At 38.7% G+C, this 24,679-nt stretch overlaps 1 pseudogene; it reads right to left on the minus strand.

The window, feature by feature from the left end:
• Nucleotides 1-15,362: 15,362 nt before the first annotated feature.
• On the minus strand, nt 15,363-18,032 carry LOC138090704 (chromobox protein homolog 1 pseudogene; annotated as a pseudogene).
• Between the last annotated feature and the right edge of the window lie 6,647 nt (nt 18,033-24,679).

The following is a 24,679-nucleotide window of genomic DNA, read 5'->3' on the forward strand; positions in this document are numbered from 1 at the left end:
AGAATGGGAAAGACTAGAGATCTCTTCAAGAAAATTAGAGATACCAAGGGAACATTTCATGCACAGATGGGTTCAGTAAAGGACAGAAATGGTATGGGCCTAACAGAAGCAGAAGATATTAAGAAGAGGTGGCAAAAATACACAGAAGAACTGTACAAAAAAGATCTTCAAGACCCATATAATCATGATGGTGTGATCACTCACACTCACCTAGAGCCAGACATCCTGGAATGTGAAGTCATTAACATTAGGGCCTGAGGAAGCATCAGTACAAACAAGGCTCATGGAGGTGATGGAATTCCAGTTGAGCTATTTCAAATCCTGAAAGATGATGCTGTGAAAGTGCTGCACTCAATATGCCAGCAAATTTGGAAAACTCACCAGTGGCCACAGGACTGGAAAAGTTCAGTTTTCATTACAATCCCAGAGAAAGGCAAAGCCGAAGAATGCTCAAACTACCACACAATTGCACTCATCTCACACTCTAGTAGAGTAATGCTCAAAATTCTCTAAGCCAGGCTTCAGCAATATATGAACCGTGAACTTCCAGATGTTCAAGCTGGTTTTAGAGAAGGCACAGGAGCCAAAGATCAAATTGCCAACATCTGCTGGATCATCAAAAAAGCAAGAGAGTTTCAGAAAATCATCTCTTTTTGCTTTATTGACTATGCCAAAGCCTTTGACTGTGTGGACCACAAAAAACTGTGGAAAATTCTGAAAGAGATGGGAATACCAGACCACCTGGCCTGCCTCTTGAGAAACCTGTATGCAGGACAGGAAGCAACAGTTAGAACTGGACATGGAACAACAGACTGGTTCCAAATAGGAAAAAGAATATGTCAAAGTTGCATACTGTCACCTTGCTTATTTAACTTTTATGCAGAGTACATCATTAGAAATGCTGGGCTGGATGAAGCACAAGCTGGAATCAAGAAAGATGGCAATGACGACCCTGTATGCAAGACAGCAAAAAAGACACAGATGTGTATAACGGACTTTTGGACTCAGAGGGAGAGGGAGAGGGTGGGAAGATTTGGGGGAATGGCATTGTAACATGTATACTATCATGTAAGAATCAAATCGCCAGTCTATGTCTGACGCAGGATACAGCATGCTTGGGGCTGGTGCACGGTGATGACCCAGAGAGATGTTATGGGGAGGGAGGTGGGAGGGGGGTTCATGTTTGGGAACGCATGTACACCCGTGGTGGATTCATGTCAATGTATGGCAAAACCAATACAGTATTGTAAAGTAAAATAAAGTAAAAAATAAATTAAAAAAAAAAAAGATTGCCAGAAGAAGTATCAATAACCTCAGATATGCAGATGACACCACCCTTTAGGGCAGAAAGTGAAGAACTAAAGAGCCTCTCGATGAAAGTGAAACAGGAGAGTGAAAAAGTTGGCTTAAAGCTCAACATTCAGAGAACTAAGATAATGGCATCCGGTCCCATCAGTTCATGGCAAATAGACAGGGAAACAATGGAAACAGTGTCAGACTTTATTTTGGGGGGCTTCAAAGTCACTGCAGATAGTGATTGCAACAATGCAATTGAAAGGAAAGTTATGACCAACCTAGACAGCATATTAAAAAGCAGAGACATTACGTTGTCAAAAAAGGTCTATCAAGTCAAGCCTATGGCTTTTCCAGTGGTCATGTATGGACGTGAGAGTTGGACTGTGAAGAAAGCTGAGCGCTGAAGAATTGATGCTTTTGAACTGTGGTGTTGGAGAAGACTCTTGAGAGTCCCTTGGATTTCAAGGAGATCCAACCAGTCCATCCTAAAGCAGATCAGTCTTGGGTGTTCATTGGAAAGACTGATGTTGAAGCTGAAACTCCAATAATTTGGCCACCTGATGCAAAGAGCTGACTCATTTGAAAAGACCCTGATGCTGGGAAAGATTGCAGGAGTAGAAGGGGATGACAGAGGATGAGATGATTCGATGGCATCAACAACTCAATTTAAATGGATTCTGGTAGACTCTGGGAGTTGGTGATGGACAGGGTGGCCTGGCATGCTACAGTTCATGGGGTCGCAAAGAGTTGGACATGACTGAGCAACTGAACCGAACTGAACTATGGGGAGGACCAGAATCTAAGTGTACCTGATTCTTGAGCCGTGAAAATAAAAAACTAGTCTATATATTTTAAGAAGTGAGGGGTTTAGTGCATGTAGCAAGTGTTAAAACGGCAGGAAGAGCTGAAGGAGGCAGGAAATGTTACCAGAGCTCAGGAACCTGCCATTTCCTCTGGACTAGAGCACAGGTGCCTGAAACTGTCAGTGAACAGGTATTTCCTTCAGCTGCCCATGCTGCAGAAGCTGCCACTGCTGCCAGAAGGTAGCTGAAGTTGCTGGAGCATGCAGTCATTGCCATTGCTGGAACTAAAGTTGCTGCTACTGAGAAAGAGCCATCAATTGCCACCTCCTGAGCCTGTCTACAAGAAGAATTTCTATCATCTTCCTGCATTTTAATTCAGCTTATATGCCTTCAACTGTCAGCTTAACCAGGACACAGCTGACAAGAAAGACAATCAATTTTAGCTTTCAGGCTTGTAGCCTCAGCAGTCAAAGGAGAATGCGGAAGTGTGAGGCTTAGTCAACAGAGATTTAACCAGCATGGTACTTAAATATCACACTACAGTGCACTTATTAATCAAGGGAAACAAGGGACTGATGAGCCCTGAAATTCGATATTACAACATCAGAGTATTTACAAAGTCCTTAAAGGGGTAATTTATTATAGTGCAATGCCCCATTTTATTCTTGAGAAATCTAAAGTCTAGGCTGAGAAACTGACCTGATTTAAGCCAAGCTGAAATGACTTTTCACATTACTACAGTTTTACATAATTTAAGAGATTCCAGTGTATTCTGATTCTGGGTTCAAACCAACTGTATATAGAGACAGAGACTCAGATGCAAATTATGGTATGGAATATGCAGTCTTATTGTGAGAACTGTAGGCTTTTTAGAAGATTTCACTCAATGATTCTCTTTTCATTGGAATGAAATGAATGCTTGAGGAGGACTTGGCTCTAGAGAGTGCAGAGAGGAGACCAATTTTCTCTGCCAAAACATGGCAGGTGGCCACTGCAGAGATGGAAAGAGATGTCTGAATTTTGTTGGTCACAGCATAGTGTGATAGGTGATTGGACAACATGTTGGATGAGATTTGGACACAAGCATTGCTTATTGCCAAGAAGGTGGATATAAATTGATGATGGCTTTCTAGAAAGGAGGTATGAAGATATAAAAACCCATCAATCTAACAACTGTGTACTGAGTGAACAGTGATATTAATAGAATGAAATGTGGACGGGAACCGTCTGCTATGTCATCTCAGGAGTGTACTTTAGATGGAAAACCATGAACCAAGTATGTCTCAGTTCTAGTCAGTGTTCTGCAGTGTATCAGTTCTTTTAACAAGACTCTCTTTCTCTCTCTGTTTAAATTTGCCATCAATAAAATGTTAGTCTACCACAACTGTTAAAACATATAGATGTATGGTTATGAGCCTCTTGGCTAGCTCATCAATGAGGAAAAGTTATTTTCACACAATTAAGAGCACTTTGTTTCTCTTTCTCCAGTATGTCAGCCACCTCCAGAAATTCTGCATGGTAAACACACTCCAAGCCACAAGGATGACTTTTCTCCTGGACAGGAAGTGTCCTGTAGCCCGGCTATGACCACAGAGGGACTGATTCTCTGTGCTGCACATCCCAGGGAGATTGGAGCCCGGCAGCCCCCCAGTGTGCCTATACTCTCTGGTTTGCAGATCAATCTCTTTGTCTCTCATGGGAAATCTCATTCCTGTTTTTTTTTTTTTCCTAGTGAAATCTTGTGCTGACTTTCTGTACTAATTTCCTAATGGAAGTGTACTCTTCGCACTTAATTTCCACCTTGGAACAAAAGTATCCTTCATTCATGATGAAGGATGAGTGTGAGCTGATTGGCCTGCTGAATGCTGAAACTGATCTTCATTTAAAAAAGGGTTTAGTGTGATTTGGGAAAAAAAGGAAATATTCAGAGGTATTAAGTTTGGGAAGTGTATATGGAAAGTAAGAGTGAGGAACAGGTGAAACTAATAACATGAGATATGAAAGAAAACCTGAAACATAAATGGCAAGTTCAAAAACACACATACAGCTACTAGTTATGAATGTATATAGGTGACACATTAAGTGAAGAAATCATACTCTCCAAGCATTAAAGAAAAAGAGCCATTTTCAGAGATCCAGGAAAAGATTGATATGCGAGAAAAGATTATTAAAAATAACTGAGATCATTTAAGAATGATTTCAGAAATCTTTTAACCAGCAAAAGTAAATTTTGTAGTAGGAGTGAAGCTATAATTATAGTTCATCCAATCACATGTCGCCTGGTTAGCAACAGGCTAAGGGCTCTGAAATGGGATTATGATGGCTGATGTTAATGTTTTAAGTAAGGTCATTCACTTGTTTATCAGAATCTTAGACCCATCACACCATGCACATCTCTACATGGGAAGTATAAAGCATGAGCAATAAAGCGCCTGATCTCAAAATGTTCCAAAGAATCCTTTCCAGCAGCCAAATACCAGCACCTAATAAATGTAGGAACCATGAGGGCCCAGTCTTACCTGGTGGCTCAGTGATAAAGAATCCACTTGCAGTGCAGGAGATGCAAGAGACATAGGTTCAATCCCTGGGTCAGGAAGATCCCTTGGTAGAGGAAATAGCAACCCATTCCAGTATTTTTGCCAGGGAAAATCCCATGGACAGAGGAGCCTGGTGGGCTACAGTCCATAGGGTTGCAAAGAGTTGGACATGATTGAGCAACTGAGCACACACATACTCAAGGGTTCAACATACAATGAGAATTTTGGAGGACTTTGTACCAGAATTATTTCCAATCTCCTTTCATTTTTGCTCCCAGGATATTCACACTTACTCTTTTGTAGCCCAACATGTGAACTTTCCAAATCACTACCACAAATATAGAGATAAAAGAATAGTCATTGTTCTCTTCCAGATATTCTTTGCTTTATTAATCCAAACTGGCAGCTGCTTTACTAGCTGTTCCAGTGCCTACACTTGGGGGATGTTTTATTCTAATAATGACTATGAGACGATTTATCAGCATGGGATGCTCAGAGAGAGACTGATTTCTCTGAGTCTGGATCCAGGATCAAGGAGATGGCAGCTATGCTACCAATGCCTTCTTCATCTTTGGCTGGGTCTGTATAATATGACCATTTAACTGTGCTTTGCTGTTATCCCTCACTGTTCCGGAAGCTGTGACTTTTCAAGACTGATGTGGTGTCTGCACCCCTGCCACCTGCTGGTTTCAGATCCTCAAAATGATGAGATTTTTGCAAATAAAATAGCATTTTGGTTGAAACTATTCCCATATTCACAAATATTTACTTCCTTAGATTCCAATTAAAAGGAAGTTCTGCTAGTTACTGTGTCTTGGTAGAAATGGGAAAGCCTTTGAAATAGCAGTGCTTCAGCGAATGTGCATAGAAGGGATAACACTGAAGGCCTATCTCTCCCTTTAATCTATTTGTAACTTGACTCCTGGCCTCTCCAGCAGTTGTTTCCCTACTTTCTAATTCTAATTATTGACAAGTATTTGCTTGTTTTATGAGTATTTTATTGTGATTAAATTTGTTGTAATTCACTTTCAAGTGCATCATATGTTTTGGGAACCATCTGATCAGGCTCTGCCATTTAGAATTCTTTGTTTAACATGATAAATCCTGCTGTAGTTTGCCTCTAAATCAGGAAAGATTAGCTAATGTCAAGCTTTGACCAATTTATTATTTTCTTCTTTCTTTTGTTTAATGTCATTAGTACTCTATGGTTTTTGCATTTGCTAATATACAAGTATAAAACATTCATTCATTTAATTCAATTTATTGAGCATATACTCTGTGTTTGATGTTCTTCCAGGCACTGGTGTTATAGCAGTGAACAAGATGAGCAAACTCCCTGTCCTGTGTTATTTCTACTTAAATGGAGAGGTGGCACAAGAAGGAAAAAAAAATTAAAGTAATTTTTATGGAGATTGTAGATCAAAGCAGTGCAGGAATATGAGGAAAATGGGGAGCAACATTACACAGGCTGAGCTGTTTGCTGCTGCTTCTACTGCTAAGTTGCTTCAGTCATGTCCGACTCTGTGCGATTCTGTAGACAGCAGCCCACCAGACAGCAGCCCACCAGACTCCCCCGTCCGTGGGATTTTCCAGGCAAGAACACCGGAGTGGGTTGCCATTTCCTTCTCCAATGCATGAAAGTGAAAGTGAAGTCGCTCAGTCGTGTCCGACTCTTTGATACCCCATCGACTGCAGCCTACCAGGCTCCTCCATCCATGGGATTTTCCAGGCAAGAATACTGGAGTGGGGTGCTATCGCCTTTTCCGGCTGAGCTGTTTAAGACTCCTTAAATTCTCAGAACTTGTATCTAGGTAATTATGCTGAAAGATTCAGGAACAATAAGCTGATTAAAACATGAGTCTCCAATATGCAATGATTAGATGATTAGTATGTGTGGAATACATACATAGAAATCTTTCCTGAGAATGTAAGCTCCTTGGAAGACAAGGAATTTATCTATGTTCTTCACCATTTTATCACCAGACTCTGATGAATGGCTGACACAGAATAAGTACTCAATTAATATACATTGAGTAAATGAATGACTTATCCCCCAAGAGATCCTTTTGCTTCTTTAAAAGTTTTGGTACTTAACTAAAGGTGTAAATTTCTCTATTAAGAATACTTAAAAGCCTGGAAGATTCAGGACAAGCAATTTCTTTTATATAGTTTTAAGTAAAAATTGAGATTGAAATCTCAGTTGATCTAGTCCCTTCTGTGTTTTTAGGTAGTACCAACCATAGCACCCTATGACTGCAGATTACCTCTGGTGAAAACTCTTCAATAAAACATACCTTTTACTTTCTTTCCAGAAATTTTATGTCCAAATCAACCTGATATCCTTAGTTGGAGACACAGAGGAAAACCTCTGGAAGCCTTTCCTTTTGGAAAAGAAGTAAGTTATACGTGTGACCTGCACCTAGAAAGGGATGAGCTTCAGCCTCACTGGGGAGAGCACCATCTGCTGCACCAGTGACATCCAGGGGAAAGGAATCTGGAGAGGTCCTGCCCCTCTCTGTGCACTTCCAGCTTAGTGCACATTACCCCACGTTCCAAAAGGCTTCAGAATATCTAAACAAGACTCTCCAAATTTCCGTAATTACAAGGTGGTGTTTATTTGTGCACTTGACAAAATTAAATGCCAAATCAATAATAAATAGTTTTAAGAGATATCAACATGTAAGATTCTGATGATCTTTGGTTCTAGTCACTCAGTCGTGTCTCTCTGTGACCCCATGGACTATAGCCCACCAGGGTCCTCTGTCCATGGCATTCTCCAGGCAAGAATACTGAAGGGGATTGCCATTTCCTTCTTCAGGAGATCTTCCTGACCAAGGGATTGAACTAGGCTTCCTGCATTGCAGATTGAGGAAGCAGGTGTTGTGCTATACAATACATCTTTCTGATTATTTTATTTATATATTTAACTCTGTCAGGTCTTGGTTGCAGCATGAGGAATCTTTGTAGAGTCAGGTGGGGTCTTTTGCTGCTGTGCACAAGCTGTTTAGTTGTGAAGCCACGGCTCAATAGTTGCTGTGCTTGGGCCCCAGGGCACAAGGTTTTGGTAGCTGTGTTACGCAGTCTCTCTAGTTGTGGCACATGGGCTCCAGAGACACGTACTCAGCAATTTCAGTGTTCAGCCTTGTTACATAGTGTGTGGGATCATAGTTCCCCAATTAGGGATGGAACCTAACTCCCCTGTATTGCAAAGATAATTCTTAACCACCGGACCACCAGGAAAGTCCATCTAATTAGAATTAGAAGCAAAATGTTGTCAAAGTATAGGAACTTAAAGAAAATATCGTTGAACCTAAATTGGGGTAAATTGACCATCTTCATAGATTTTGGTGAGAAACATAGACCAACAGAAAACAAAGCATGCAAAATTGTTATTAATAGCCTATTTGGCTGGAGAATCCTGTGCATTCCCTATGAAAATTCGGCTACATTGTAAACTAAACACAAAGATTGTTTTAGCCAACATGGGCTATGTGTGTGCATGCTCAGTCATGTACGACAGACTGAGCCAGACATTCTTCTGTCCATGGAATGTTTCAGGCAAGAATACTGGAGTGGGTACCCATTTCCTTCTCCAGGGGATCTTCCTGACTCAGGGGCAGAACCTGGGTCTTTTGCATCTTCTGAGTTGGCAGGCAGGTTCTTTACCATCTGAACCAAATTCTAAGTGAATAGAAGGCTGACTTGCTCCTTAGCTTTACACTAATTTCAGCTGTTGAAGTTTTCCTTCTCTGGTGAAAAGAAACAACAAAAAACAAAGAAACATAAATTCAATGAGAAAATGCATAAGAGTGTATTTCTAAGGTCTGGAGAAAGTTTCTTAAGGTAACCAACACCACGAAGACATGAACATTCAGAAAGTGAAGACAGAAGGAGAAAGGGAATTGTTGAAGTGACTCTTTCACATGACATATTCACTGCTGGAGACCTCTGAAAGAAAAGAGCGGTTCTCAAAAGAAACAGACCAAGAACAGACACTCAACGCACTTTTGTCCTCACTCTTCTCCATAAACACCATGGTTTCAACATGGGGTTTCCTAACGTGCCTGTTTACAAATACAGAGACCTAGTATAGATTCACTGAATTCAAAGCGAGAGGCAATCATCTAAATTCTGAGATTTTTTTTTTTTTCACCAGACTGAGGGCAAAAGGAGGAGAGGGAGTTGGAGTATGAGATAGCTAGACTGAATCACTGATGCAATGGACATGAACTTGGGCAAACTTCTAGAGATGGTGAGGGACAGGGAGGCAAAGAGTCGGACATGACTGGACGGCTGAACAATAACAATAACCTGTACTGAGATGGCAGCCATTATTTTACCAGGCAAACTTTTTAGACTGGAGATCTGCCAGACCATCTTCATGTTCATTTGGCCTTTGGTAGTGGAGAAGGCAATGGCACCCCACTTCAGTACTCTTGCCTGGAAAATCCCATGGACAGAGGAACCTGGTAGGCTGCAGTCCATGGGGTCGCTAAGAGTCAGACACGACTCAGTGACTTCACTTTCACTCTTCACTTTCATGCATTGGAAAAGGAAATGGGAACCCACTCCAATGTTCTTGCCTTGAGAATCCCAGGGACGGGGGAGCCTGGTGGGCTGCCGTCTATGGGGTCGCACAGAGTCGGACATGACTGAAGTGACTTAGCAGCAGCAGCAGCAGCAGTGGTGGTTTAGTCACTAAGTCACGTCCAATTCTTGCGACCCCATGGACTAGGAACCTACCAGCCTCCTCTGTCCAGTAGGCTATATTTATAAGGGGAAACTCCTCGAACTAGAATCTAGTTATACCTAATATTCAAGTTCTAAGTTAAAAAAGAAACTGGCAATACAGATCAAAATATATCCTATAAAGGATAAATAAATTGAAATATATTGAAAATAAATCAGATTTTCATATTGAGGGTAAGTATTTAATTATGTTGAAGAGATGATACTTTGGTTTGCAAATCTTCAGACAGAATTGTCTGGGTGCAGAATTGTATCTAGCATAACTTTCATTATATGAAAAAAAAATTGAAAGGGAAGAAGAGGAGAGCTCAATAGAAACTAAAGGAGAAATTATCAAAACAAAATGGAAATGATTTCTATTTTCCAAAGCATATATACACTTTTTGATTTCCTGCTAATTGAATACAAAGTAAGTCTTTACTCATTGAGCCTAGAGCTATAGGCACAGGGTTTTAAAGCTAAAGCTAGACTTTTATTCAACATCAAACCATGTTTTCTTATAATAACTGTAGATTTGCTGTTATTGTTGGTTTCATTTTGAGGAGATAATATTTATTACCTCATTGTTTTGCAATGGCCTTCCTAGGAATCAGACCTAGAAAGCTAGTGATTGCTTCCAAGTTTCAGAAAACATCTTGAGTTTTGCATTCATGCTTATAAGCCCTCTACTGGGGTTTTGATGCACTGAAGTACACAGACACCAAACCAGGTGGAAGCTGGGCAGAAACACTCTCTCTGTCTCTCTGAAAATGTGGAACATTGAATGGGAGCTGTCTTTTACAGTAAATGCTATAAATAGAAGGTCCAGATAGAAAAATAGACTTCCAGATAGTTTGTTATCTAATGGATATATGCTAATGGAAATTTCCCTTCAAAGATTACAGGCACATTATCTTTCCAAAATAAAAGTTCATTTTGTGTGACCTCAAATCTAATACTAGAGAAAGAAGAATGGCATTAGGTATCTTTTTTTAAACTCGTATGTTCTTGAGCTTTTGGTCCCTAGGTCACTGTAATGCCCTAGATCATTTCCAATTTGCCAAATTGAATATCCAAACCAATGAAACTGGGTTTCCCATTGGGACATCATTAATGTATGAATGCTATCCTGAGTACCATAGGAAATCATTCTCTATCATGTGTCTACAAAATCTCAAATAGTCAAGTGCCAAAGATGTCTGTAAATGTGAGTAAACCCATCACTGGAGTGTTCCCATGGTGTCAAAGTATCAATAAGGTCTTACAGATTCTCTCTAATAATTGGTTGTAATGCTTATTTCATAAGAAAGTTTCAAGAAATATTTGCAGGAAAACTCCATTTGTTACAGGGAAGTAAATAATGAATTACTCAAGATAAGGGGGAAAATATTACAGGAGATGCAAACTGTTTGAATAAATAGGAAACAAAAATTACACTGGTGGGGCACATGTAATTTTATATTTTAATAAGAAATTAGAGGCAAATCTAGAGTGGAGATCTCTTTGAAAGTGATGCTTAGTGGGTGGCTAATTCTGAGGCAATCTGGTGAGGTTCTGCAATATGTAAAAATCTGTAGAACCATCAGAATTGCATGTGCTTTTCTGAAAGTAATAGTCAGATGGGAATAACTTGTTATACACTATCAAAAGTTCAGATTAGTCTACCTGACTTCAATTCTGTTTCTTTCCCAAGGAAAATCATATTAAACTCCCATGAATGGGGTGGCTCACATAGATGTAGACACCCACTTGGATCCAGAGTCAATTTTTCTTGTAATAGAGTGTGATTTGCAAGCCACAGCTCTTGGTTCAAGAGTTGCAGGACAGAAATTCTACTTTCTGGGCATATCTCAGGAAGGAGGACTAGGCTGTTTCCATCTACTCTTAAAAAGGTTGAAGACAGATTTTCAACACCCAATTGAAATGAAGAAAGGTATAATAAGATTTGAGGGAAAATCGGTATCCTTGCTGGAAACCAGAACAGTGCATACAACAAAAGTTAGGTGTTCACTAGGTAGAAAGTAAGAAAATGAGAAAATGTGGAGAGGGCACAGGCAAACCATACACAGAGCCTGAACCCAGAGAAGACATTGCTGTAAGAAAGAGAAGATCATGAAGCAGCCCTGTAGAAAGCAGATCTTAAAGGTGGTGTTTGCTAGGGCTGCCATAACAAAGTGTGACAAACTGGATTGCTCAGAACAACAATAAATATTATTCTTTTACAGTTTTGAAGTCTAGAAGTAAAAATTCAACATGTCAGCAGAACATGTTCCCTCCAAAGCCTCTGAGGCAGGATGTTTTCTTGATTTTTTTCTCCCAGATTATGTTAATCTCAGGCCTTCCTTGGCCTTTTACACATCACTCAGTTTTTTGTCTCTGTCTTTCCATGGCCATCTTTGCTCTGTGTCTGCATCTTCACATGACACTCTCTTCTCTCTGTGGGTCTTGATGTCCAAGTTTCTTTTTTTCATATGTACTCCAATCTTTTCAATTAAGGCACAGCCTAATGAGATCATATTAATAGGATTATGTCTACAACTACCTTATTTCCAAATAATGTCACATTCACCATCATTAGGGGTTAGATTTTCAACACACATTTTTAGGGAACACTATTCAACCCACAACAGAGATCCTATGAAAATGTCAGACCTTATGTTTACTGGGCAGCAGTCCCACCTTTGGTGCTTACTGTTGCTCAGCATATGGTGCAATCTCAATCTCACTCCCAGTGGGAGCCTCTGAACTAGTTAGAAAAACTTGGTGAATCTATACTGACCTGATGAACACCCCAAAATAGCTTGTGGCTCTCAGCAACTTTGCTAACAAAGACTTTACTGATCATAGGATCTATAACCCAACAAAATAAGATTCGGATAAATGTGAACACTTCTTTCTCCAAGTGCAATGTATACATTCTCTGACAGTATCCTCTTTTTCGTGTGTGTTAGTGAATAAGAGTGACCCTCTCAATGGTATAAAATAAAAACCATTGATCTTATGATATATTACAGGTTTGCATATGAACAAAAAGCACGAATGTCAGACTAAAAAAATCTGGATAAACACACTGGATATTGTAGAAAATTGGAGACTAATAAAAAAATTCATCAAATTCTCCTAGAATTAAGCAAAAGGAGAAAGAAGAAAAGAGAAGCTATGTATAAAAGAGTAAGATGATTCAAAATACATGTAACAAAAGTTCCAGAAGGGAAAACAGTAAGTCCATACCTAGCCATTACTAGAGAATATTCTGTATCTCAGGGAAAAATGAGAAAAAAATTGAGTGCAGATGGGAAATTAATAAGCATAATATCTGCAAAAGAAATTAATATACATTGACATCACATCAATCCTTCACAACACTAATTTGCAGAAGATAGAGTTTCTAATGTTTTATTAACATTTAGAGACTACATATATACATTAAAATATAAGCAAGGACCCAAAAATAACACCTGTATACTTTCCAGGATGCATACTTCCCGGGAGAAAGAAAAGATAAATTCATGCAATCATAAGTATTTTTAAAGGATAATGATGAGTACTGGTGAGGTAGAAAATTGGCAAAAACAAAACTGGCAGAAACAAATTTCAAAAAATGTTATATTATCAACAAAGTTATAGAAGTAAATACAATAACAGAACTAGTTGTTAAATAGTGAAACTTTGCAATGTAATCATAATTTAAAAACAATTTCTAAAGTCATAAACTATATCCATAAAACTAGAAAATGAAAGAAAAAAAATCCACAGGCTACACTTTTATCATATAAGAGATGGATTGTTGTTGATATTCAGTCACTAAGTCATGTCTGACTATCTGAGACTCCATGGAGTGTAGCACACCAGGCTTCCCTATCTCTCATTATCTCTCCAAGTCTGAACAAGCTTATGTCCATTAAATTGGTGATGCCATCCAACTATCTCATTCTTGGTCACCCTCTACTCTTTTTGCCTTCAATCTTTCCCAGCATCAGGGTCTTTTCCAATGAGTCAGTTGTTCTCATCAGGTGGCCAAAATATTGGAGTTTCAGCTTTAGCTTAAGTCCTTCCAGTGGGTATTCAGTGTTGCTTTCCTTTGGGGTTGACTGGTTTGATCTCCTTGTTGTGCAAGAAACTCTCAAGAGTCTTCTCCAGCACCACAATTCAAAACCATCAATTCTTTGGTGCTCAGCCTTCCTTATAGTCCAACTCTCATGTCCATATATGACTACTGGAAAGACCATAGCTTTAACTAGATAGACCTTTGTCAGAAAAATGATGTCTTTTCTTTTTAACATGCTGTCTATGTTTGTATAGCTTTCTTTCCAAGAAGGAAGTGATTTTTAAATTTCATGGCTGCAGTCACCATCCGCAGTGACTTTGGAGCCCAAGAAGAGAAATCTGTCATTGCTTCCACTTCCCCCCGTTTTATTTGCCATAAAATGAAAGGACCAGATGGCATGATCTTCTTTATTTGAATGTTGAGTTATAAGCCAGCTTTTCACTCTCCTCTTTCACTTTCATCAAGATGCTCTTTAGTTCCTCTTTGCTTTCTGCCATTACAGTGGTGTCATCTGTATATCTAAGGTTATTGATATTTCTCCCAGCACTTTTTAAAAATAAATCTGTATAGCTTTATTGAGACAAAAAACTGACAGTATTGATATAAAGTTTACATTTCAACAAAAGTTTTCACAGAAACCTAACACATGTGGCTCAGATGGTAAAGTATCTGCCTGCAACATGGGAGACGCTGGGTTGGGAAGATTTCCTGGAGAAGGAAATGGCAACCCATTCCAGTACTCTTGCCTGGAGAATCCCATGGACAGAGGAGCCTAGTAGGTTAGAGTCCATGGGGTCGCAAAGAGTCAGACACGACTGAGAGACCACTTTTCACTTTATTTTTTCCTAGATGAAGGTCTAGATGATGTCAGGAACTGATGGATCTCATGATTCAAGACAGCATTTTAGTCCGTTCTTAGGATTAAAAAATTTGTTTTGTTTTAAAGTGAACCTCTGCCCCAGTATGAAAATTAAATCTTCTCCTGAGACCAGGGCTTTTGAAATCATTCAGCTCTTGAACTTGTGCTGTCAATGACTGAACCCTGCCACTGATGGTTTCAAAGTTCAAAAAACAGAGGCTCCAAGAGTTTTCCGCCCTGTGAGCAATGGCCCTTTTCTTTCCCTACTCGCCTCCCTCCTATACCACACTCTGCCCTTCCCTAAATACTTCACCAGTGGCTTGGATGGAGAAGCTGATATTTATAACTTCAAAATAGGAAAAGAAAGGCTTGTCAATTTCATGAATTAGCACCTCTAAGACATAATGATCTGCCTGTGTATACACTCCAATAAAACTTTTCCTCCTCAACCAATTTCCATCCCTTAAACGGTAGCTTTGGTAGCTTCTTAGTTCTTTGTTGGGAACAACAAGCTCAGGCAGAGAATACCTTGGCTTCTAAGTTTCAGGCATTCACAGCTTTTAAACAGTCTCTCATTTAGGTTACCAATGACATTTTTTTGAAAGTATACAATATTATAGACACAGAACCCAATTATCATTAGTTGTTCTTTCCTTTGTTTCACCATTTCCCCAAATTTTAACAAAAAATGATCCTAACTCATCTCCCTTCTTTCCCACCCCATTCCACCCACCCCAAATAATACACCAGTAACAGACAAAATATAGACACATGCCACGCTGTAAAGATGTGGAGTTAACACTATCGGGAAGAAGGTTGTGTGGGTTGTGGAGTCGCTCTTTGAAGATCTACAGTGTGTCTTGCTCTCCCAATACCCCATTCTGCATTTTGCCCTTCATAGGAAGCCCTTTGCTTTTGTTAAAGCAAAGTTCAGAACAGGTTGCCTTGAAACACTGACACTCCTTCCCCTCCACTGGGATGGGTGTGCAAATTATATAGCATGAAACGGCATTAAAGCACTTGGGCTGCTGTAGGCCACAGAAACTATACTGGCTCTTCAAAGGACAACTTCTCAAACCGCCTTTATGGTGTCAAGACAAGTAGAACTCCTTCTTTCCCCACTTGAAACCCACAGTTGGATATGACAGGGGCTGGTATTCAAGAGAGTTAATTCTTGTCATTTTTTTGTCATCATCCTCTGAGGGGTAAGAATGCCATGTCAGCCTTTCCATATAGAAGGGTACGACAACTTGTGGGCACTTGACATTGTCTTCCCTGGCAGGGACCAGGTCAGCCTCATTAGAGTTCATTTCATCAGGAATATGAGTTCTCCACTAGAATATGTATCTCCAGTAATCCACTTGGGTTTTAAACCCCAGGCAAAGCCTTGTGGCTTTTCTGACTTTTTTTTTTTTTCCTTCTTTGGTTTGCTCTCCTCCCCCTTTTCTTCCGAATCAGAATCAGCTTTGTGCTTACCTCCCTCTGATTTTTTCAGTCTTGTGTGCTGTTTTCTGTGACTGCAGAAACTCAGCAATGAGGTCAGGGCAATCCGGGTTCTCTTCTGGCTCCCAATGTGGTATCCTCATCTGAGAACCCCTTCCACTTTAGGAGATACTCCTCTTTGCCCTTTACCACTTGATGGTTTAGAACTTTTTCCAACACATATTCTTCTTCCTCTTCTTCTAGCACCTCCTCCACTTTCTTCTTGTTTTGTTTTCTCCCCCATAATGCCCGCCAGCTTTCTGGTATAAAGGATGATACTGCTCGGGTCTTGCAGTCATCAACCCTCCCTACGCTGGTTCAAGCATCCAGACTGTCCTGTCCATCCTTTTCCGAATTTATTATGTTTCCTCTCCAGCCCAATCCCCCAGCCATCCACCCAACCCACGTAGCACTGTCTTGGTCTACTCAGGTTGAAAAGTGGCCCTCCTTCTCCCAGCAATCTTGATTCCAACTTCTAACTCTTCCAATCTGCCATTTTGCATGATGTACTCTTCATATCAGTTAAATAAACAGGGTGACAGTACACAGCATTGTTATACTCCTTTCCCAGTTTTGTATCAGTCAGTGTTTTATGTAGGGTTCTAGCTATTGCTTCTTGATCTGCATACAGGTTTCTCAGAAGACAGGTAAGATAGTCTAGAACTCCCATCTCTTTAAGAATTTTCCAGTTTGTTGTGATCCATAGTCAAAGGCTTTTACATAGTCAATGAAACAGAAGTAGGTGATCTTCTGGAATTCGCTTGCCTTTTCTATGATCCAACGGATCTCTGATTCCTCTGCCTTTTCTAAAACCAATTTGTACATCTGGAAGTTCTCGATGCAAGTACTACTGAAGTCTAGCTTGAAGGATTTTGAGCATAACCATACTAGCATGTGAAGTGAGCACAATTTTTCATTAGTTTGAAAACTGCCCTTCTTTGAAACTGGGATGACCACTGACTTTTTCCAGTCCTGTGGTCACTGCTGGGTTTTTCAAATTTGCTGACATACTGAGTGCAACACTTTAACAGCATCATCTTTTAGGATTATATCTCAGTGGGAATTCCATCACTTCTACTAGCCTTATTCATAGTAATGCTTCCTAAGGCACACTTAGCTTCACACTCTAGGATGTCTGGCTCTAGGTGAGTGATCACATCTTTGTGTGTGGTCTTCAAGACACTTTCTGTAGAGGTCTTCTGTGTATTCTTGCCACTTCATCTTAATCTCTTCTGCCTCTTTTAGGTCCTTACCATTTCTGTCCTTTATTATGCCTGTCCTTGCATGAAATGTTCCTTTGGTATCTCCAATTTTCTTGAAAAGATCTCTAGTCTTTCCCATTACATTGTTTTCCTCTATTTCTTTGCATTGTTCATTGAAGAAAGCCTTTTTATCCCTCCTTGCTCTTCTCTGGAACTCTGCATTCAGTTGGGTATATCTTTTCCTTTCTCTTTTGCTTTTCACTTCTCTTCTTTCTTAACCTATTTGTAAAGCCTCCTCAGGCAACCACTTGCCTTCCTGCATTTCTTTTTCTTTGGGATGGTTTTGCACACTATCTCCTGTACAATGTTATGAATCTCCACCCATAATGCTTCAGGCACTGTCTACCAGATCTAATCAGTTGAATCTATTTGTCTCCTCTACTGTATAATCATAAGGGACTTGTTTACATCAAATCTGAATGGCTTAGTGGTTTTCCCCACATTCTTTGCTTAAGTCTGATTTTGCTATAAGTAGCTGATAATCTGAACCACAGTCAGCTCCTGGTCTTGTTTTTTTCTGACTGTATAGAGCTTCTCCATTTTCAGATGCAAAGAATGTAATTAATTTGATTTCAGTATTGACCATCTGGTAATGTCTGTTTGTAGAGTTGTTTCTTGTGTTGTCAGAAGAGGGTGTTTGCTATGACCCATGTGTTCTCTTGGCAAAACTCTGTTAGCCTTTTCCCTGCTTCATATTGTACTCTCAATCCAGATTTTCCTGTTACTCCAGGTATCTCTTGACTTCCTACTTTTGCATTCCAATCTCCTATGATGAAAAGGATATTTATATATTTTGGTGTTAGTGGTTGGGCGTAGACTGGGATTACTGTGATGTTGAATAGTTTGCCTTGGAAATGAACAGAGATCATTCTGTCATTTTTGAAATTGCACCCAAAAGTGTACATTTTGTAGTCTTGTTCATTAAGAGTGCTACTCCATTTCTTCTATGGGTTTCTCGTCCACAGTAGTAGGTTTAATGGTCATCTGAATTAAATTCACCTGTTGAATTCCCACCATTCACCCATTCCCCATTCACCCATTAGTTCACTGACTCCTAAGATATTGATGTTTACTCTTGCCATCTCTGGCTTGACCACACTCAGTTTCCCTTGATTAATGGACTTATCATTGCAGACATGGATAGACAATATATATTTGGACACCAAAATGGAGAAAATAGGTGAATATCTGTGTCATTTGGGTATGTAACACACATGAAATAAATTCTTAATGGAACAAAAAAATTGGTTATTTTTCTTCCAAATTATTAGAGCAACTAAAAGAGGTTCTCCTATTTGCTTCAGGTAGGAAATAAGAACAAAGAAAAGAGAATAGCATGAATAGTGTCCGTCACTTTTGCCAGAAATAAGCCCCTTTATTGTTTGGGGCAAATCTGCTTTTCATTGCTATATGCTTACCATTGACTGTTATTCAGGAGCATAATGAAATGATGACAAAATCAAGGTAAAACATATCATTTAGTTCAGTATATTTGTATGGTTTAAAATCATTGTTGAAAAACAAAATTTTCCAAATAGAATCAGAAAAGCATCACAAATCTCGTTGCATTGACAAGAAACTTGCCTAAAATAAAATGATATAGCAGTGTTAGTATACAATATATCCAGAACATGCCAAAAAAAATAGCAATTCTACTGTAAGAAAAAACAGATTTTGAGGAGAAAATTATCAGAGAGGTCTATCTACAAAAGGATTGTTTTATTTTGGAACTGGGTACAATCCAAATGAAACCAAGAAATTAAGAAGCAGAGTGAGCCATAAGAAATTAAAGGTGAAATATTTCTTTCAATAATGAGAGGATAGAAAAAGAGAAATAAGAAAAGCCAGATAAAATACATGGAGTTCAGTCTAGTCCTTGAACTTCTTTCAGACTGTAGCCTTTCACATTTGTCATGGAGGTATGCATGCTGAGGAAGTTAATGGAATGTGTAAAACATACTTATTTTTTATCTTTACCTCTGGCTATCAACTCATTGGCCCATCAGCTGCTGAATGTATTCTCTCAGGCAATACTGTCTTTTGGGATTCGGAGACACCAATTGTGAACATGAGCTGAAGTCCCTAGCCCCTTTTATTCCATGCTCTATTCTAGAGTTTCCCTCTTGGATTACAGAGAATAAATTTCATTCCTTTTGGCAATAGGATCTTTCTGATATTTGAAGAAAACACTCGCATTCTTAAAGGTGCTCACAATGTCCCTAGCACCTAGTTCCTCCTGTGTTTTTTTTTTTTTTCCCACATTCTGGGGTATCATTTATTTTAAACAAAGTCTTGAACTTATTTAGAACAGTCCCCAAATTCCTCTTTTGTTGGTTTAACACCTTCCAGTTTGAAACTTATTCTGTCTAGTGAAGGAAATGAATCCAAGATTAGTGAAACTGTCTTGCCTCCTCTCTGTCAACTCTTAATTCCAGGTCATCTGTTCAATCCCTGGGCTCTCCCTGCTCTCTTATTCTTTGTCTAAACAGTGACATGATATCTTTCCTATGAGCTGTTTGAAGTATGAACTCTTTACACTTTAAGACATGTAAAGGAAGAAGTACTTAGCAAATTAACAAAGGGTATAAAGAGGGTATAAGCCTGGGCTTGGTTATAATGTAAAGAAATCAACATTCTCTAACTCAACTGATAGCAGCATGATTGGCGATGAATTTTCTAACAGACTGGGACACAGTATATATCAAAAACCTTAACTGTATGCCTGCTGTTGATCCAGAAATTCTAAAATCTATAACTTTAAGAAATCGCCACGAGTTTTTACAAGGACTGATGTACAAATTTTGCCTTCATTATTATTTTATGATGGTGAAAAAGTAAACAGAATGGAAATATTGCACACATTCTAGACAATGTCTGGAAATGATCTGCTAGAAGAAACAATGCACATGTGCTAATAAAAATTTAAAATATAAAAGTCCGTTCTATACATCTGTGTCTCCTTTGCTGTCTCACATAGAAGGTTATCATTACCATCTTTCTAAATTCCATATATATATATATATATATATATATATATATATATATATATATATATGTATGTATGTATGGCTGTGTCCCTTCACTGTTCACCTGAAACTACCACAACATGGTTAATTGGCTGTACCCCAATATGGAATAAAAAGTGTAAAGTTTGGAGAGAAAAATAAATAAATAAAAATGAGACTTTAGAAACAGCTCTTTAAAAAATGAGAAAATTCGCTAGACAAGAGAGAGAGGACTACTCCAAATGTAATCAGACAGTATGATTGCACTCTTTTTTTAAAAAAAATTAAAAATGTTATGTCATTTATTTTATTTTTTAATATAAATTTATTTATTTTAATTGGAGGCTAATTACTTTACAATATTGTATTGGTTTTGCCATACATCAACATGAATCTGCCACGGATGCACACGTGTTCCCCATCCTGATTCCCCCTTCCATTTCCTTCCCCATACCATCCCTCTGGGTCATCCCAGTGCACCAGTCCTGATCATCCTGTATCATGCATCGAACCTGGGCTGGCGATTGTACTCTTAAATAGTCCTCCAGGTCAGTTCACTAGCTCAGTCATGTCCAACTCTTTGTGACCCTATGGACTCCAGCACTGCCAAGCTTCCTTGTCCATGACCAACTCCTGGAGCTTACTCAAACTCATGTCCATTAAGTTGGTGATGCCATCCAACCATCTCATCCTCTGTTGTCCCTTTATCCTCCCTCCATCAATATTTCCCAGCATCAGGGTCCTTTCCAAGCAGTCAGTTCTTCCCAACAGGTGGCCAAAGTATTGGGGTTTCAGCTTCAGCATCAATTCTTCCAATGAATATTCAGGACTGATTTCTTTAGGATGGACTGGTTGGATCTCCTTGCAGTCCAAGGGACTCTCAAGAGTCTTCTCCAACACCAGAGTTCAAAAGCATCAATTCTTCAGCACTCAGCTTTCTTTATAGTCCAACTCTCACATCCATACATGAACACTGGAAAAACCATAACTTTGACTAGATGGACATTTGTTGGCAAAGTAATGTCTCTGCTTTTAAATATTCTGTCAATGTTGGTAATAATTTTTCTTTCAAGGATTAAGGTCTTTTAATTTCTTGGCTGCAGTCACCATCTGCAGTGATTTTGGAGCCCCCCCAAAAAAATCTGTCACTGTTTTTACTGATTCCCTTTTTGCCATGAAGTGATGGGACCAGATGCCATGATCTTCGTTTTCTGAATGTTCAGCTTTAAGCCAACTTTTTCACTCTCCTCTTTCACTTTCATTAAGAGATTCTTTAGTTCTTCTTCACTTTCTGCCATAAGGGTGGTGTCATCTGCATGTCTGAGGTGATTGATATTTCTCCCGGCAATCTTGATTCCAGTTTGTGCTTCTTCCAGCCCAGCATTTCTCATGATGTACTCTGCATATAAGTTAAATAAGCAGGATGACAATATACAGCCTTGATGTACTTCTTTCCCTATTTAGAACCAGTCAGCTGTTACATTTCTGGTTCTAACTGTTGCTTCTTGACCTCTATACAGATTTCTCAGGAGGCAGGTCAGGTGGTCTATTAATCCCATCTCTTTCAGAAATTTCCACAGTTTATTGTGATCCACACAGTCAAAGGTTTTGGTGTAGTCAATAAAGCAGAAGTAGATTTTTTTTTTTTCTAGAATTCTCTTGCTTTTTTGATACTTCAACTGATGTTGGCAATTTGATCTCTGGTCCCTTTGCCTTTTCTAAATCCAGGTTAAACATCTTGAAGTTCACAATTCACATATTGCTGAAGCCTGGCTTGGAGAATTTTGGGCATTACTGCACTAGCGTGTGAGATGAATGCAATTGTGCAGTTGTTTGAGCATTACTTGGCATTGCCTTTCTTTGGGATTGGAATGAAAACTGACCTCTTCCAGTCCTGTGGCCACAGCTGAGTTTTCCAAATTCGCTGGCATATTGATTGCAGCACTTTCACAGCATCATCTTTTAAGATTTGAAATAGCTCAAGTGGAATTCCATCACCTCCACTAGCTTTGTTGAAATAGTGCTATTCTTTTAGCCACAACAGCAAAACTAGCTTCGACATTCAGAGATTAAATAGATTATCTGAATTTTGTGCTACTAAGTGGCATATCCAGGAATAGAATTCAGTGTGTCAGCCCCTGGAAGTTGAATCCTCTTGTTCTGGAAATGTTTTTATTGGAATCTGTCACAGAGAGAAACTGGCTTATTAAAAAAGATATCATAACCTCAGAATAGTGACAAGGATTTAGAGATTGTCTGTTTTGGTCCATTTCCTACATTGTATCATTAGGAATCTGAAATAGAAAGTGCAAGTAACTTGCTCAAAGAAAAACAGATTTTTCCATTCATCTTTAATGAGATACAGGTTAATTGAAATTCAAATATGTTCTAATGCCCTAAACACACATTGAAAGGTCTGTGAATGGAGGTAGCTGTATTTTGACCTGACTGGTCTCTAAGAAATTTGTCCTCTCATTAAAATGATGGGCTTAATTAGGGGCTTTTGTTCTCAATGCCTGGTTTTGTTTTTATACGCCACAATAGCTGGCATAAGAAGAACTTGTAGAAGCGTATTGGTAAATATTGTGGTTGATACAAGGGAGAGAGGGATCTTACAGTTTTTCCACCAACCCATATTAGCCTTGTACAACAAATGAGAGGGCACTGGGAAGGACAAAATCTAGATAAAATATAAATTATTACTATACTTTTTTTCAAAGAAGTGCAAAAAAAGAAAGAGTAAAGGGAAATCTGTCAATAGACTGAGGATCAGGAAATCTTCCCTACCTGTAAGAAGAAGGTATAGATTGGGTTGACTTTCTAGCAAATATGTGAGTGGGTTAGTCAGTACTAATATTAATACTAATAACTCTATACTGGATTGCCAAGAGTGAAAATAAGAGACCAACTAAAGGATTCCAATAAGGTCCTTAGTCTCCAGATATGATACCTCAAATGTCCAGAATACAGTTGAAAATCACTCATCATACCAAAAGTCATGAAAGCCCGAACAGAAAGAAAACAATCAACAGAAGACAACACTGAGATGACATAGACTGAAATTACTGTATAGTGGTTTTTAAAAATCTAATCCAACTGATAGACCTGGAAAATAGATTAATTTACTAAAAGACCAGACAAGAAGGCTCAATAATATATTGCAAATGGCAGAAGGATAAGTAAATTTGAATATAAGCTAACTTTGAAAATAGTCTGAAAGGAAAATGTACAGAGCTTCAAGGACCCATGAGAAATAAGATTGTGAAAGCAGAAATAAAGAAAATGAGATAAAAGAATAATGGCTGAGTCCCCTGTGCCTGTGATGACCTAAATGGCAAAGAAATCCAGAAGATAGGGGATATACATATATGTATAGCTGATTCACTATAATGTATAGCAGAAACAAACACAACATTGTAAAACAAATACTTTTTAAATTATTAAAAATAAAATAATGGCTGAAATTTCTCAAATAGGGCATAAGGTACAAATCTATATATTAAAACTGCTGAGTGAATTCCAAACAGGATAAATCCTTAAAATTAATGTCAAGATACATCATAATCAGTAGCAAACTCTTGTGATGATTAGAGCTTTGTAGTATAGTCTCAAGTCAGGATGTGTCATTCCTCCAACTCTGTTTTTGTTTCTGAAGATTGTTTTGGCTCTTTGGGGTCTTTTGTGTCTCCATACAAATTTTAAGTTTTTTATTTGTTTGTTTGTTTTAGTTCTGTGAAAAATGCCATTGGTAATTTGATAGGCATTGCATTAAATCTATAGGTTGCCTTGGGTAGTATAGTCATTTTGACAATATTGATTCTTCCCTTTGAAGAACATAGTATATTTTTCCATCTGTGTCTTCTTCCATTATTTAATCAGTGTCCTGTAGTTTTCAGATTACAGGTCATTTGTCTCCTTAGGTAGGTTTATTAGTAGGTATTTTATTCTTCTCCAGAGAAGACATATAGATGGCCAAGAGGTACATGAAGATATTCAATATCACTAATTAATAGAAAAATTAAAATAAAAACTACAATACAACATCACCTAACATCAGTCAGAATGATTATCATAAAAAAGTCATCAACAATATACTGGAGAGGGTGTGGAGAGAAGGCAACCCTCCTACACTGTTGATGGGAATACAAATTGGTACAGTCACTATGGAGAACATTGTGTAGGTTCCCTAAAAAACTAAAAATAGAAGTAGTATGTGACCCTGCAGTCCCACACCTGGGCATATATCTGGAGAAAAACATGGCCCAAAATGCCATATGTTCCCCAGTGTTCATTGCAGCACTGTTTACAATAGCCAAGACATGAAACATGGAATCAGTCAAAACGTCCATCAGCAGAGAAATGGATGAAGAGAATGTGAGATATATATATGTGTATATATGTATATATATGTAGGGGTTCCCTGATAGTTCAGTTGGTAGAGAATCTGTCTGCAAAGTAGGAGACCCCAGTTCAATTCCTGGGTTGGGAAGATCTGCTGGAGAAGGAAAAAGCTACCCACTCCAGTGTTGTGGCCTAGAGAACTCCATGGACTCTATAGTTCATGGGGTCATATTGTCACCCTGCTTATTTAACTTCTATGCAGAACACATCATGAGAAATATGTATCTTAATAACTAAAAATGTATATCTTAATAACAT

Source organism: Capricornis sumatraensis, chromosome 14 (assembly GCF_032405125.1).
Source record: "Capricornis sumatraensis isolate serow.1 chromosome 14, serow.2, whole genome shotgun sequence".
NCBI lineage: Eukaryota > Metazoa > Chordata > Mammalia > Artiodactyla > Bovidae > Capricornis > Capricornis sumatraensis.